Here is a 15,711-nt window from a genome sequence, read left to right on the forward strand (position 1 = left end):
ACAAGGAGTCCTGTTAGAGATCTAGCCAAAACACCCTTCCATCTTGTACCAGAGATGGGACTCTGATCATGTTTTAGCATCTCCCCAATTGTGCTATGGCCTAGGAGAGACCACAGCTGAAACTTTGTTAGGCTGACGATACTGTTGAAAGTAGATTCCCCATAGATATATTGTTTTATAGTGTAAACAAGATCATAGCATAGAGGTTCGCAGCATGCTGCGGCTGAGTCTACACTAGGGCATCTCCTGGGATTCTCCCTCCTCTCCCCTCCCCTCCCCTCCAGTCCTTTTTACCACCACTGGTGCAGCTCCACTGGCAGCATTGCTAGTGTAGACAAGATTGTGGTAGTTTCTGGCACTTCAAATTCTCTAAACTCGCTCAGTATGTAGACAGCAATACCTAGCTCTTAATAAGACCTATGAAACCGTCTACACTCAGCCCTCTTTATACTAAGATCCATTATTAACACTGGTGAAGAATGTAGGTCACTTCTGGCTCACAAAAACAGGTTTGAAAAGAGTTTGCTTCCTACAGTAAACAGTGCCAGACTTTTCAACGCCCATTGCAAAACGCATGCTGATACAGTGAGGTGTCTAATGCACTTTCTTTGGTTTGGATCTGTTGGCACTAGTAGCCAAGCCGTTTACATATCTGGATGAGGTCATAAAAGTCTGCAGTTAACTGCTGTAATGAGTAGCTTTTGTCTTGTAATTTTTCAGCCTTAGGCTAGCTGTATATTGGGCTTATTTTTAACCATAGATTTCCAATTGTTGTTCCTACCATTGGGGGTGCACCAAGTATTAGTACAGGTAAGAATTTTGGCCAAAAAAAAATGGGAGTGGGGGAGATGACCTGCAACAATACTGGGGCAGTACCAGCAGCGGTGTGAACAATGGAAAAACCCTGGCAAGAGAGCCTGGTGTAGATAAAGTCCTGAAAAAGCCAGATTAGTTAAATCCATTTTCAAAAATAGGTTCGGCTTAACATGGACTTACTGTGGTATGTTTGGTTTCAGAGTAGCAGCCATGTTAGTCTGTATCTGCAAAAAGAAAAGGAGGACTTGTGGCACCTTAGAGATTAACAAATTTATTTGAGCATAAGCTTTCGTGAGAGCCAGGCAAAAGAAAGTTAAACCTTCTTTTAGAAGACAGTCAAGATCAAGTTATTCTTGAAAATGGGCTTAACACACTTTGCTTGGCAGAGTTCACAGTAACCAGACAGTGTGTAAAACCTGTTTTTAAAAGCAAAAACTGGACTGTGTAGGTGTAGAGTGCTTTTAAATGTTATATGACGAACATTTTAGTTTTTGATGATTAAAAATGCATTATTAAAATTATCTTATGTGATCTACATGATCAAATCAAGTATTTTCATGATTAGTTTGCCTGACAAAGTATATATATTTTTCAGGTAGGTTTTAAGCAGCTTCTTCGGAGCAGTTTGCCTGGTGGGTGGGTGAAATATTTATGCATACCTGATGATGGCTAAATCTCTCAAAAGGAATTTTGAAAGCAGTTGTACTATAGATCTTGTGGCCTTGGGGTATATCTGTATTTCATGTTTTTCAAATTTTGTAAAGCTCTCACAAGAGGTTATGAATTATTTGTGTCCTATGAAGTGTGTCTAGAAAGCAGCACCTTTATAGCCCTTTAAAAATACACTTTGTCACTCTGCCCAGTTAAGTGCTTGATCTTTCACAAGCTGAAGCACATAGGTGCAGTATACAATGTTAGTGTCCACAGAAACCAGCAAAAGTTGGGAAACTGGAAGTTAAGGCTGACTTTCCAGTTAACTCAAGTAGTGTGTGACACACACACAGAAGACAACACTTATACGATAGCAGGAGTTAATGACAGGTTGTCAAAGCCTTATCTTTGAATCTCCTAGCTTTTGTTGGCTTGTGTCACAACCGTAATGTTACTTAAACTAGGTATTCTATTTAATTATAATACTTATAATAAAGTCAGATGTCAGCTCACTTGGCTGCATGCTTAGGCCTGTAGAACTCGGAGTGCTTTGCTTGTAACTGCATCCGTTGTCTCCTTTCATTATCTGTTAATGGTACTCAACATGACAGCGTTGTTTTGATAAATGGAGACTCCTGTGAAATCCGGGCTGGATTTTGCTTGGATTGGAATTGTCTTCCTTTTGCACAACACTGGGAAATTATGCAGACTGGACCAAAGACAGCAAATGGGAAATGATCTATTGTGTGAATCATAGAAACTACAGACTGAAAAGATCTATTTGGTCATCTAGTTCATCTCCTCCTGGCCAATGCAGGATTGTTGCCCACAGGATATTTTCTAGTGATTTTGTCTAATGTATGAGTGTGATGTTTAAAAAAAAATAAATGAGTGAGCTGTTCTGTGTATATTCTTTTAAAATCCTTGTTGCCCATTTGCAGATTTCCTGCCTTTAATTTTTACACTGTAGTTTGAAAAGCAATCTCTTGACTGGTTTAATATATTGTGCCCCTGCCAGCTGAGAGAACTAGATTGAATAAAGGCCTTTGGCCTCTAGTAGAGAGTGGGTTTGGGGGAATATGAAGAAGAGTGATAGCACCTACGACAAAATAGTGCTTGGGTTGTTTAATTCTCAGATCAGTTTTTTCACAAATGAAACAGAATTGCCATGAAGGTAAGTGCTCTGATCACTGTACATGATCCAGTTTTATTTGTCCATCTGTAAAATTGAGATAATGCTTCCCTAGCTCACAGGGATGTTATGAGCATTGGTCAGTTAGTTTTTGAAACTTATTAATACTTTGAACGTAGTTAACTCCTGTTACCCAAAGATCTCTGATGTACAAATGGAAATTACTAGACCCATTTTGTAGATGGGGTAATTGTGGCACGGTGAGGTTAAGACTTGTTCCAAGATCCCACAGTAAGTCAGTGGCTGAGTCAGGAATACAACCCAATTGTCCTATCTTGCGCCTCTCACTTTACCATGTTATTTCTGTTTTGTTCGGCATCTTTCATGAAAACTGAATCCAAAATGCCTGAAAGGATTTTCAAAGGTGCCTAAGTGATCCGGACTCCTGCACCTAAATCACGTAGGTGCCTTTGAAAATCCAGCCAAATGGGACATATTTCGTGGAAAAGGAACTTAGCGTTAGCTTATTGCAAGAAAACTCTTTTGGATGTCATTTGAAAGCAAACATTTTCTTAAGTGGGCACTGGAGAAATAAGCTACTTTCCATGGTTTGCCATGCATGAGGCCATACTTGATCAGAAAATTGAAGTGAGAATAAATGCAGTGTGGTTGCTTTGTACTTGTGGATTGATTTCAGCTCGCATAGGTGTTGAGCTATCACAAAGCCACTTGGTTATGAAGTTAATTTTGAAGCAGCACATTTCCCCCTAGGATGGGCTCCTGTTGAGAAGCTAATGTACAATGGATCTTGCAACAGAGCCAAGCTTGCACTACACACCACCTTCAATTTGTATTGATCACACAGCCTTTCAGGGTGGCAAGGGTGTTATACTTCATCCGCTATTTGTACATTAGCTGTGTTGGTGGTTTAGGCAGCTATTTCTAGCAAGGACAGAATTTAAAATTATAAGGTTGTACATCTTTCTCTTGAGAGAGACTTGGACACTACAGTGATGAACACCATATAAATGCCTACCATAAAAATACAAATCAGAACATAATGTACAATATCTGGGGGAAAAACAAGGCCGGGAACAATACTTGACATTCATGGGGACTTGATATACAAAAAAAAATCATGAACTTTGGTTTGACATGTTGGTTTCTTTTGGTGTGTGAGGCTTGTAAAGTAATACTGAGGTGTATGTGTCAGTCATTTAGTTATAGATAAAACATCATTACTGTAAAGCTAAGCCTTTTATTTATTTGACAGAGAAGATATTGTGTATTGCCACCATTCATGGACTGCATACACAACTTGTTTTTGGTAGGTGTACATTTTATTCTGAACTCGAGATCTAAAGGGCTGTACTCCAAAATGAAGTTGGTCATTTCAGGCAGCTGCAAGATTTTATTATTACTGCATTAAGCGGGTGTAGGGGCGATACTTGAAGCTGGTAGCTAAGTATCATGTTTTTTAAAGCCGCATGGTAGGAGTGTATTTATTTCTTCATTATTAGATTAATTTCAATCAAATCAAATTTAAAAGGTGCCTTGCTTAGCAGATGTAGTTTTAGTCTCTTATAAAAAAGGGGAGTGGGGGTTGGAGAGGATTTTAACAAAATGGCTTACTGGTTGAATAAACTACAACAAAATCCTTGTATAGAAATGTCTCTAATGTGACACCAGAGAGGCGCCTCTCTCTTACCCATCATTGGAACAAATGCTCTGTGTGTGCTTCCCTCCACCCCTTTATTTTTTTTATCTGCATTTTTTCCCACCCCCTGTGTTTTGATCTGCATTTGTAGATGTAAGGGGGTTTGTTTCATTAATATTCCTGGCTGCAGCTCTAGGATGTGAGCTGCTGATCACTCCCGGGGATGCTTTGCCTCTTTAATATCTTGCTTGCAGATGCATTTTCTAGCTGACCACGCTATTAAAGAGCTGCCATCAATCACACAGCTCGGTTCCGGCTGGGCTGAGTGGGGAGGAGGGAAAGGATAGGCAACAGCATCAGCCAGAAGGAGAGTGGAGGTGCGTGCGTGCGTGAGCCTGTATATGGCCAAAGATGTATGGAGAGCAGCACAAGTAGCATGGAGAACTGAGTCGTGTGTGTGTGTGAGAGAGAGAGAGAGAGGCAGGTGGAGAGTGTGGCCAGGAAGAAGACAGGCACCAAAGACAGAGCTGAGTCTGTGCATTGAAGGGTTAGGCATCAAGCCTCAAACACTGCCTGGGACTGGAATGTGTGTGTGTTCAGCCTGTTTCGTGGTGTCATTTGCACTGGAGGGATAAGCAGCAGAGGCAGCCTGAGCGTGCTCCCTATGTGCCTGTGCATGGCCAGAGCTGTTGCTGCTGGACTCCGCTCCGGGTTTTCCTCTCCACCGCCCGTTGTCTTTTGGAGGCTGTGCTTCTGTCTCTTTTTTTCCTCCTCCTGGTGTCTGGGTAAAAGAAAAGAGACGGGGTCACAGAGGCATGTGGAAGTGTCTGCAGCCGAACAGCTGAGGACTCGGAGCCTGCGAGAGGGGGAGCAGCAGTACAGTGTACATGTGCTGAGGGGAGCCAACTGCAGCAAGCCAGGGGGCTTCTGGCTGTGCACCCAGGGCAGGCTCCAGCTCGGGCAATGCTGCTCTCTCCTCCGCCTGGCCCAGCTACTCTGCAGTAAAGAAGAGGGGGCCTCCTTTTGTTCACCAAGTGTATTTCTCCTTCCCCCCCTTCCCCGCCTTCCTCCTTTCCCTCCCTATCGCCCCCCTTTCCTACCTGCCTTCCTTCCCTCCCTCTTCTCCTCCATGGGCCTTGCATGGTCCTGCATGTTGTTGGACACAGCAGCAGCCACCGTCCTGCAGGCTCCTGAGAAGAAACACAAAGTCCGCAGGGGTCATTCTTTAGCAGCTGCTAGGATTGCAGACAAGTTGTGTTTGTCCGGCTCCTTCAGGAACTGCAAAGCTTAAAGCCCAAGGTTGGCTGGGTGAGTGTGCAGCGCAAAGGGGGGCGGGGGGACTGTTGTGTGTGGCTCCTGAGATGGACAGGAACCTTGGACCCTGTCCTGGCTGAAGTCCTTGGATGCTAGGGCTGCATTTTTTGACTCCTGTAAGTGGGCTACAGTTGAAGGAAGTCAGATCTGCTGCAGGTCATGTTATGGGTGTGAGTCCAGAGGGTGCGTTTACACACTACTTAATTCCGTAACTATAGTTAACAGTACATGAAAGGCACTACACAAAATGAAGTTATATTCTGAGGAGAATGTTGAGATGGTCACCCTACTAGTCTTAAAATAGAATAATGATGATAATAAATCACTCTCACTGTACAACAGAAGACACCTGGATAGAGAAACTCGTGACTTTATTCATTTATCTTTGTCCTTCCGGATATTCCAGGTTTTCAAGGAAAGTTGGATCGACGTGGTATGTGATGAGAGAGCTTTTATTGGCCCTGAAGGCAAGTTCAGAGTGCTTTAAGGCCACAGGTTCCCCTTTCTCAGGTGAATGTTTTGCTTTGTATGTTTTTAATCTAACAAAGTTAACTAAGCAGAGCAAACATTTTGATTCTACATTATTTTTATGCAAGTGAGGTGAAGATTGAAGTTTCCTTGCTTGGTTGAAAATCCACTTTCATTCCACTTGCTAGGGTGCAGAAGTGTCTTGGAATGCCTTCTATATTTTAATTGGTACAGTGATTGGTGTAAGGTTCTTCTATGTTTGCTCAAACCCTGTTCTTAGTTGAAGTGACAGGGAGACCTGCTTGACCACTTTCTGTTTCTTGAGAAAGAAACCAGCTCTACTTTGTTTTACAATCCGTTTTTAAGCCTTTCTTGAGTACATGTGGCATTACACTGCATGGGGTATTGTGTGACTGGATGGCTTCCTTTCAGCCATATGGGAATCTTTTTTAATTGTATATGAATGAAAATGGCAGTTGACAAGGAGACTAATTTTTCAGTTAAAATTAGTCCGATTTTTTTAAAAGACTTGTAAAATAAGTAAAAGTTAAGAGCAGAAATGTGACCCTTAATTCATGGGGTCTAAATTTAAATATTCTACATTCTAGCACAGGATTCCTTCTGGGAACTCAAAATTAAAATAAATAGGATTTAAAACCCTACAGACAGGGCAATGTTATTTCAGTGTAAAGCCATTGATCTGTAGGCAATTAGTTCCAGACTTGCACCACAATCTGCATTTTTGTCAGATTTTTGTTCTTAAAGGCAATCACATGTTTGAATAGATATATTGCCATGTAAAATAGCACAAGGCAGACATTTTAGATGCTTTACAGCAAGTTGAAGAATTGTGTGGGAGCAACATTTAAAAGCTTTTTTGTTTTTTTCCAACCCTGTAATTTAGTAGTGTTTAAACTACGTTATAAAGATCTCTGGGAGCAGTGAAAGGTGGTTTTGAGTCCAGCACACTCAAGTGCTTATTGTACTCTGGCAGGCTGGGTGCTTGGCAGCCAGTTTTTGAAATGTTATTTGATCTGGCTGCATGATAGAATTGACTAGGATTACACCATTTTTTCCCCCCTGTGGCTGTTGAAAGTGATGCATCAGCGAGTGCTGTTCAATAGCATATTTTAAGACTTAAACTGCATGTATTCACTTTAAGCAGTTTCCAGTGAAAGGCAGTTTAAAATTTCTCTTGTCTTGTGGTTAGGATTTATGAATTGAGGCAAGAGCTGACGTAATCTATCTCACTTCCTTTGTGTGTTTTTTATAGTAGATAGTGTGTTTTTGTTTTACTTTTAATAGCTGTGACTGTTTCTCAAATACTTGCATATCTTTATGCTGTTGGCTTTAGTATAACTAGTCAACTTGTTCTTAAATTATGCATCTTTAAAGATACTGTTCTTTCAACTTTCACTAAAGTTCAGTGAATAGCTTGTATATTATGTGCACTAGTTTTTTATTTTATTTAATGTAACTGTGTACAGCTGTTAAATCAGAAGGCATTGACTTCCTTCTGCAGTGTAGAGTATCCTACGCTAGAGGTTGTAAAGAATTGCTTGGTGGATCCTCTAACCCCCTCCTTGCTCATTTTTATTCATGGGATGGGACAAGACAGCCTTTTGTTTCATAGTATCAGTAGCTAATAGCTCATTTGTGAGAGACCTTTTGTTTTGGTTTGGGGTGGCAGGGGAGGAAAGAAAGCAAGAAGCCATGTATTAATAGACTTCTCATAAACCTGCCTGTTTTGGGGTCAAAGGGTTATGCTAGCTATTGTGTTGCTTATGAGTATCCAGAAGGAACTATCTATTTTTGTAATGTCACAGGAGGTCAGTGGTTTGTACTGTGGATGAATTACTACTGAGGCAAATATTCTGTACTGTTTAAGAATCCTTTAAAACCATATCTGTATAAAGATGGAGAATGCACTACCCTTAAAGTGTAGAGGCTGTATGCAGTTTGGATTAAAAGGGCCAAGTCCTCAACTGGTGTAAATTGTCATTGCTCCATGAACCCAGTAGAGTTACCTTAGTTTACATCAGCTGTGGATCTGACTCAGTAACTTAATTTCATTATGGATTTTGTTCAGGGTCTAAAGTGATTGTGTAGATTTATGTATAGCATGATCTTGTGTGCAGAAACACTGTCTCTGTCTACTGTTAAATTACTTGCTTGGGTTCTTTTAGTAAATTCTTAAATGGGGGCAATACAACAAGGATATGAGGTTTGTCAGAAACCATGCGTTAAATATGTTGCCCCTCACAGACAATGCATTGCTGCTTCAGTGAACCCAGTGTGTTTTATACTAAGGGCTTGTCTACACTTGAAATGCCACAGTGGCACAGCTGCAGCCCTGTCGCTGTAGCATTCCTGTGTACATATTACCTATGTTGATGGGAGGAGTTTTCCCCGTTGGCATAGGTAATCCTCCTCCCTTGAGAGGTGGTAACTAAATCCACAGCAGAATTATTAGATCAATTAAATGCTGTCTACACTTGGAATTAGGTCGGTTTAACTGTGTCATTAGGGGTGTGTATTTTTCACAACCCTGAGCAATGTAGCTGGATTGACCTAACTTTTTAGAATAGACCAGGCCTAAGCCATCTTTTTTGCTAGGTCCGAACACACACTAGTTCTTGTATTTGGCAGAATGTTCCTGGAACTGAGAGCAGTTTGTGGTTATAAGAGTATGTAGGCTGAATTGGAAGCAGGAAAAACAGTCAGTAAAAGCAAACGTGTGAAATCTGTTTATACATACATCTAATGTGGTGCCTTTATCTCAGACCCAATTAGCTGATAACAAATAGGGTGAAAATGCAGGTTGTAGAGCTGAATGTGTAGTGAGGCTACGGTCCATTAACATTTTGGAGAAATAATGAATGTTCACCAAAATACTAAGGGCTTTTACAAATGTGGTGTTCCTATTTTCCCTTCCATTCACACACACAATCTTCTCACCTAAGTTTGGTGCTGTAAACCCTGTTCGGCTGCCTGTGCGACAGTGATAGTCCAGTTTCAGAGTAGCAGCCGTGTTAGTCTGTATTCGCAAAAAGAAAAGGAGTACTTGTGGCACCTTAGAGACTAACAAATTTATTTGAGCATGAGCTTTCATGAGCTACATCGGATGCATTTCATGAAGTGACATGAAAGCTTATGCTCAAATAAATTTGTTAGTCTCTAAGGTGCCACAAGTATTTCTTTTCTTTTAGTGATGGTCCAGATACCTCAAGCGGAGGACAAAAGATTTAAACCCCCAAAACAAGCAGTTAAAGCAACTGATTGTATACTGTATTACTGAACTATAAAAGTACACCGGACTGTCCCTAGAACGTGGGATTTGGGTTCCATGCGTGGTACCACGTTAACGTGGAGACCGGGTTAAAATGAATTGCAATTAAAGTAATTAAATTTGGGATCCATGGCCGTGACCGCGTTATATGCGAATTTGTGCTATATAGTTGCGCGTTCGAGCGAGGTTCCAATGCATGTCAAGTAAGGTCTTTTATGAACCCTTGTAATGTTCTGAACTTCGTTGCCATCATAAGATGTATATAGACTGTGGTTATGAATCTGTATGTTTGTGTATGTAGAAAACTGTGTTCATAATCTCTACTACTACACCTCAGAAAAGGGTGTTGAGTAGTTAGCGAGAACAGGCAACTCCAGCCAGGTGTTCACGTGAAACCAGCTTCAAATAATGATTCAGCGTCCTGCCCAGGAAAATACTATGATGGACCAACAGAGTTAATGGAAATACATTTGAGATACCCCTGCTATCAAGTCAAGAGGGAATTTCCCCACTCTGAATAAACGAGTCACCATGGACTGAGTGGGGGGGAACAGCCTTTTAAAAACAGGCTTGGGACTGATTTAAGCTTTTTCTTTTTTTTTAAATCTAGACCTTGAGGGACAGCCTCATGATTGAAGGCTCAGTCCCCCTCCTGTAGCTCAGGGGTATGCTGAGAAATTGACTTAAGGCAATAGATAACTTGCATTAGAAAAGGGATTTTATCTAATGAGAGCATAAAACCTGAGGCTGTGTTTTTGGGTTTCTCTGTAACCTGTATATATTTTTATTTGTGAATCTGATTTTTCTAGTAAACTTTTTTTTTTAATTTTATTCCCTCCCCCCCACCCCCCCCAAAGCAGGTATCTGGTGTGTAAATTATGGAGGGTGGGGGCCAAAGTAGGCTGATACCTCAGGAGTGGGTTTTACATCTTCGCAGGTGATGAACCAGAGGGAAACGGTCCAAGTCTCTGGTAATTAAGAACTCGGGGAGGACGTATTTGGAGAGACTTGGGACTGAAAGGGCTGTTGGTGTCACCCTGCAAGGAGTAACTAGTTTGTGAGAGCCAGAGTGAGACCTGATGCTTGTAGGCTGGCTACTAGGGAAATGAACCATACATGCACAGCACAAAGGCCACTAAGATTTACAGGGCAGGTGGTGACAGGACCCCTTACTGGTCTGGGTACTCCCCATTATGCCACAGTGGCATAGTTGCTGCAGGAGTTGCAACCCAATATCAGCGAACTGAGGTTCACACTCAAACACTTGCTGAACAAACCCTAACAGATTCAAAAGTGAAGGAGCAAAGTACAAGCTTACAATTTATTATTTTCTGTTTATTTCGGGTGAGGGAAAATACAAGGAGGAAAATGAGCTGGTTAATCACTGGAAAAAATGGATGAAAATCAACTTGGGAGCTTGTATTTGCAATATTTCTCTAAGGGGAAATATTGGTATTCCCCTAAAGGGAAATCAGTAGAGGATCTGAGAACCTTGCATATTGAGCCTTTTAAGTAGAAAGAGGAAGGTACAGGTGGAATTGACTCTATGCTGGGACACCAGCCAGGCCTTAATTCCCAAGAGGCAGCTGCTAAGGTAGAGCTTACCAAATTGCAACTCCACAGCTGGCTCATCTGAGGCTATAGGCTAAATGCTGAATGAAGTTTTCACTATGCTGGTAACCTCATAGGTGGGTGCAGTACCAGTGATGACACAGTAACTCAAATACAGTTTTGTAGACCTTCAGTGAAGATGTACCCTTATGACGACGAAGCAGGAAAACGGATAGTTCTGCAGTAATTATAAGAAGAACTAAAATTAGTGAAACTTGTTATATCTGGGATGTAAAGCCCTATATAGGGCCACTGTTGTTTAATCTTCAACACTGATGTGTAAATGTGCCGGGTAACCAGAGGTTGAACCAGGGTCAGTTATTTGCACCAATATTCCATACAAGCAATAAAATGTATTGGTCTGTTTAAAAAATAAAATAATGTGGCCTGCATGTTTTGATGAACTATTTGTCAAAAGCCTCCGGATAATGCTTTTTACAGTATTCAGAACTGTATTTGCGCATCGGATGAAGTGAGCTGTAGCTCACAAAAGCTTATGCTCAAATAAATTAGTTAGTCTTTAAGGTGCCACAAGTCCTCCTTTTCTTTTTGCGAATACAGACTAACAGGGCTGCTACTCTGTGACCTATCAAGTTATCTACTAACTTTAAAACGTGTGATAGAAGCAGCAGTGTTCTAAGTCCTTAACTCGTTTTGAGCCCCACAAGTTTAAAGAATAGTCCCTTACATGATAAACTGCTCTTCAATAAATACTAGGTCAAAATAATCTCTGATACTGTTACCAAGCTATGTATTCAAAATGTTCAGTGCACTTAAGATCCACTTGTGTTAAGTTATCCATTCTCAGTAAGAACTTTGCTTATATTTCCTAAACCTTGAGTGGCTGCATTCTTGTTTAGTTTGTTTCATACTCTAGAAAACCTACATTCCAACCCCTTCCTCTTGAGAAAGATGGTTGTGTTTTTTCTAAGTTAATTTTTCCTTTCTTAAAAATCATTGTCAGCTCTTCACCAGGTTTTCCTGCTGCTTCTGAAACACCAAACATTGCTTGTTTGAAAGTCTTTCTAGGAATATACATATTCAAAATTGCATATAATTTTTTTTTTTTGCTATAGTGTCTGATCTGGAGTCTCACTAAGGTTACAACCATGCCACAGTCGAATAACCATGTTTTAAGGTTCTAATATAGTTCCCTGGCCAGCATGGATGAGGCCCCCCCGAAATCTGCAAGCCACACTAGCCTATAGACAAACATTCTAGTATTTCCTGACATTTATGAAACCTGCAACACTGTTTTATAATGTGAATCTTAAGGCAAATATTGATGCTGATCAGGAAAACTGTGTTGGACTCATATATGACACAAACGGTAGTGTGAACTGAATCTCGTTTATCTTTGCCCTTTTATGTCTGTTTGAAAGTTTATCAGTGAATCCTTTTGTAACAGAGGTTGAATGATAGTAAATGTTAAATTCTCACTGAGAGAGCTCACAACAATTCGTATTTGTTCCCAAGTTTGCCTGAGGTAGCAGTTTGAGTTTTGACCTTTGAATGCAAAGCAAGAACAAGTAATGTTGAAAAATGTAAATGATTAAAACAAGCTGGGCTTCTTTAGGAAACTTTTATGCAGCTCTGCCAACAAAAAGCCCCAGTGATTGCACAAACATTTGGTTACTGGGATAAATAATATTTGACTGTGATCTGTGAATTTTGTTTATTATAACTATATGTTTCTCATATGACAACAGGGTTAGAATTCTGTCTTTTCCTACTGTTAGCAAAAGCATGGGGGAAATGAGGGCTGTAAATTTTGCATTAGCAATGCGACGGCACAGTTCCTCAAGGGGGAAATAACAGTGCAAATTTCAGAGGAATGATTCAGTGCGATTAAGCTCTTCTGTGAAAATGGGTATAATTCAGAGGCAACAATCTAAAGTTCTCCAGCAAACCTGAACTGTTTTAATAATTCCTAGACTTTAGATATCTTCAGATTTTCATGTTCCTTTTTCAAAAGTAAGGTAAGGTCTACTATGCTAACTGACAGGGAAGGGAAACACAATTTTTCAAAACTAGATAATCCTAATCTAGGTCTGCTGCAGCATTTCTACCTAATAATGCAGAGCTTTATTTTAAATTAGTCTGTTGCAGATTTATATGCTTTACTAAAACAACAAAAAGATAGCCCTAGTTTGACATAGTGATCACTTTGTCAAACAATTAGACGCCTTTTTTTTGTAGAGATCAGAATACTCTGAGAAGTAAAGTTGCAGTTTTTCAGAAATATTACATGTTATGTAGCAGCACCTGAAGTCTGGAAAATTAAATACTCTGCAAGAATGTTAAAAATGAAGGCATTGTTAGCGTTTATAACACTAAATCAGTGGTATATTTTCCCCCCTCTTGTGTGGAAGGTTTTGGCCTTTGGTTTGCGGGGTGTATTTTAGCTACTAAATTAAACATTATCGTCTCTCCCATGATTCATCTAGCTGGTAAAATGATAGCAGCCAGAGGTTACTCCATCTGGTATTGAAGTTGTGGCTGTGGATTCTTTTGTTCCTGATTAGATTAGGGGACTAAAACCTCCCTAATCAATTCTAGGAAAATTATATATTTACTTAAAATAGGACCAGCATGTTACTTCCTTTGACCCTGAGAAAGTTCACAGCTTCTTTGTTGTTGTCAGCTCATCTTTTTTCATAGGTACTGTCACTTTGAAAAGTGTAGAAACCCAGCAGAGAGTAGATATTTTTCCCCAAGCGCATGATGGACCTGAGAACTCCTTTATTTGAATTTATCCACAATGTGAAGATTTTTGGTTTTAGTCTGTCACTGATGACTAAGAGTTTCCGCAGCAGGTGGTTGTATTACAAGACAGTATAAAAGTGATTGAGCCAAAATGCAAGAGGCTATAAACCTCAGGCAGTAAAAAAAAAACAACAAAAAAAAAACAAACAAACCCAACAACAAACAAACCCCCTTTCCTTAAATCAGATATAGTAACAATTCCCTGCAGAATTTACTTTTACAAGCAGTCAAAACATACTGTATTTGCTCCATTTCTTGTTGAAATCTAACAAAGGAGCCAAAAATCAGATTTCCCTTTCCTGATAAGAAAGCTATTCCTTGGAGGTTAGAGTAGGGAATAGATTTTTATACAGAAGTTCCCACAGAATAATTGAATGCTTTTAGGTAATCTTGGTGTGTGTGTTTGACTGTAAGTATGAGGAGGAATGTCTCTAAACTGCATGTTTAATATTAGAATATTGTAATTAGAGCTGGAATACCCAGCCAGCCTATGTTTTATAGTTAATAATGATGTAAAGGAGTTAAGAGTGAGCAACCCAAGGTTATTGGCTCATTCAGATTCTGATTACCTTTTCATGGTATAATAAAGTAATTATGAATACTGTATGAAAAATTGCTGTATTGTTTCACTATATTACTGCTTTCTGTTGTTTTTTTAAAAAAATTGTGTTGTCCTCTTTTGCATTATTTTTAGGTTTTATATATTCAAAATATATATTATTTTTCAGCCACACAAGCTAAAACACATTTTAAAAAGCCAAAACAAATATTTTTTTTAGGCTTCTTGGTTCCTGTTAATATTTCACCTTGTATCTGTTCTCTTTATAATAGTACATGCCACTGTTGCTAAGTGAATTTAAGTACATCCTGGTCTAAATGGAAAGAGTGCTCTTTCATGAATGGATATAGTAGGGATAGCTGTTGTTGGCAGGGAAATTCTTTGCAAATACATACTGAAAAAACAGTGGCATCTGGAAACAAAGGGTGGGGGGGAACTCTGATCCTCCACTGGTGAGAGTAACTTCTGTTTGTGATCAAGCATGTGACAATCTGTTGGGAAAAGCAAACTGAAGTTGATTCATGCTTTTGATTTTTAAATGGACCCTCGGCCTGTGTGGATTTATGTGTGCAAAATCAGGTGCTTAGCTCTATCTATATGGTGGGATTTGTGTGCACAGCTACTTCTGGGTGCTAAAAGGCAGGTACAATAAATTGTGAACACAGTAGCACCTGCACAAGAGTGTCTTTCGGCCCTAAAGTTCTTTTCCAAGGGGTATGAATGCTTAATGCACAAGATGAGAATAAGTATTTAAGATGAAAGTAAATCTTTTTGGCTTTCTTTAAACGTGGTAATGACCAGTATAAATTATGGTAAGTTGCTGTACAGCAATTGGCTGTCTAGTTATCTTTTTGTTGTTGTACAGAATCACCTTTGGCTACATGCTGCTTTACTTTTAAGGACATGCTGTACTACTGAAAATGCCAAAGATGACTGTAACTCGTTTTGTTCTCTACATTGTTTTCCTGTGGGAGTTCCACAATAGTTAAATTCAACAACACTTTTTAAAAACACCTGTTTAAATAATACAGTCGGCAGAACCTTGTTATGTACACAGCTCTGTGGTCATTTTGAACGTAGTTAGCGATAGTCTTGACTGGAGATGAGTTGTAATTCTGTACCAGGTTAGGAAGGTACTAAAGCTTTGAAACACTTAGCTCTTTCATACCTCTCTCAATTGGTGCATTAGCAATACTATGTATAAGGATATTTGTTAGCATTTTGTAGCTGCAAATCTTAGTGCTCGTCAGCACTCAAACTTGCATTGGTTTCACTAAACTGGTGCAAACGCCGATGTGGACATACTTACTAGCTTAAAACTAAATTTATAGGAACAAACTAAACTACATAAAGACACATCTACATTGATTTTTAGGATGCCCATGCACCAAGTTGCAACGACTTAACTGAATCACTTTAAAAGAATTACTTTGGTTACGCTGATGCAA

General features: G+C 39.8%; 1 protein-coding gene across 4 annotated transcripts in view; it reads left to right on the plus strand.

The window, feature by feature from the left end:
* RERE (arginine-glutamic acid dipeptide repeats) overlaps positions 1-15,711 on the plus strand; it is a 401,924-nt gene that overhangs the window by 76,252 nt on the left and 309,961 nt on the right. Inside the window, exon 1 of one of the 4 annotated variants that reach the window (XM_084652066.1) lies at positions 5,438-5,564. The exons of the other annotated variants lie outside the window; for them this stretch is intronic. The gene's annotated coding sequence lies outside the window, so the exon portion shown is untranslated. Of the gene's footprint in view, positions 1-5,437; positions 5,565-15,711 lie in introns of those variants that run through there. 4 annotated transcript variants of the gene reach the window in all.

This window comes from Lepidochelys olivacea, assembly GCF_965140295.1.
Source record: "Lepidochelys olivacea isolate rLepOli2 genome assembly, chromosome: 18".
NCBI lineage: Eukaryota > Metazoa > Chordata > Testudines > Cheloniidae > Lepidochelys > Lepidochelys olivacea.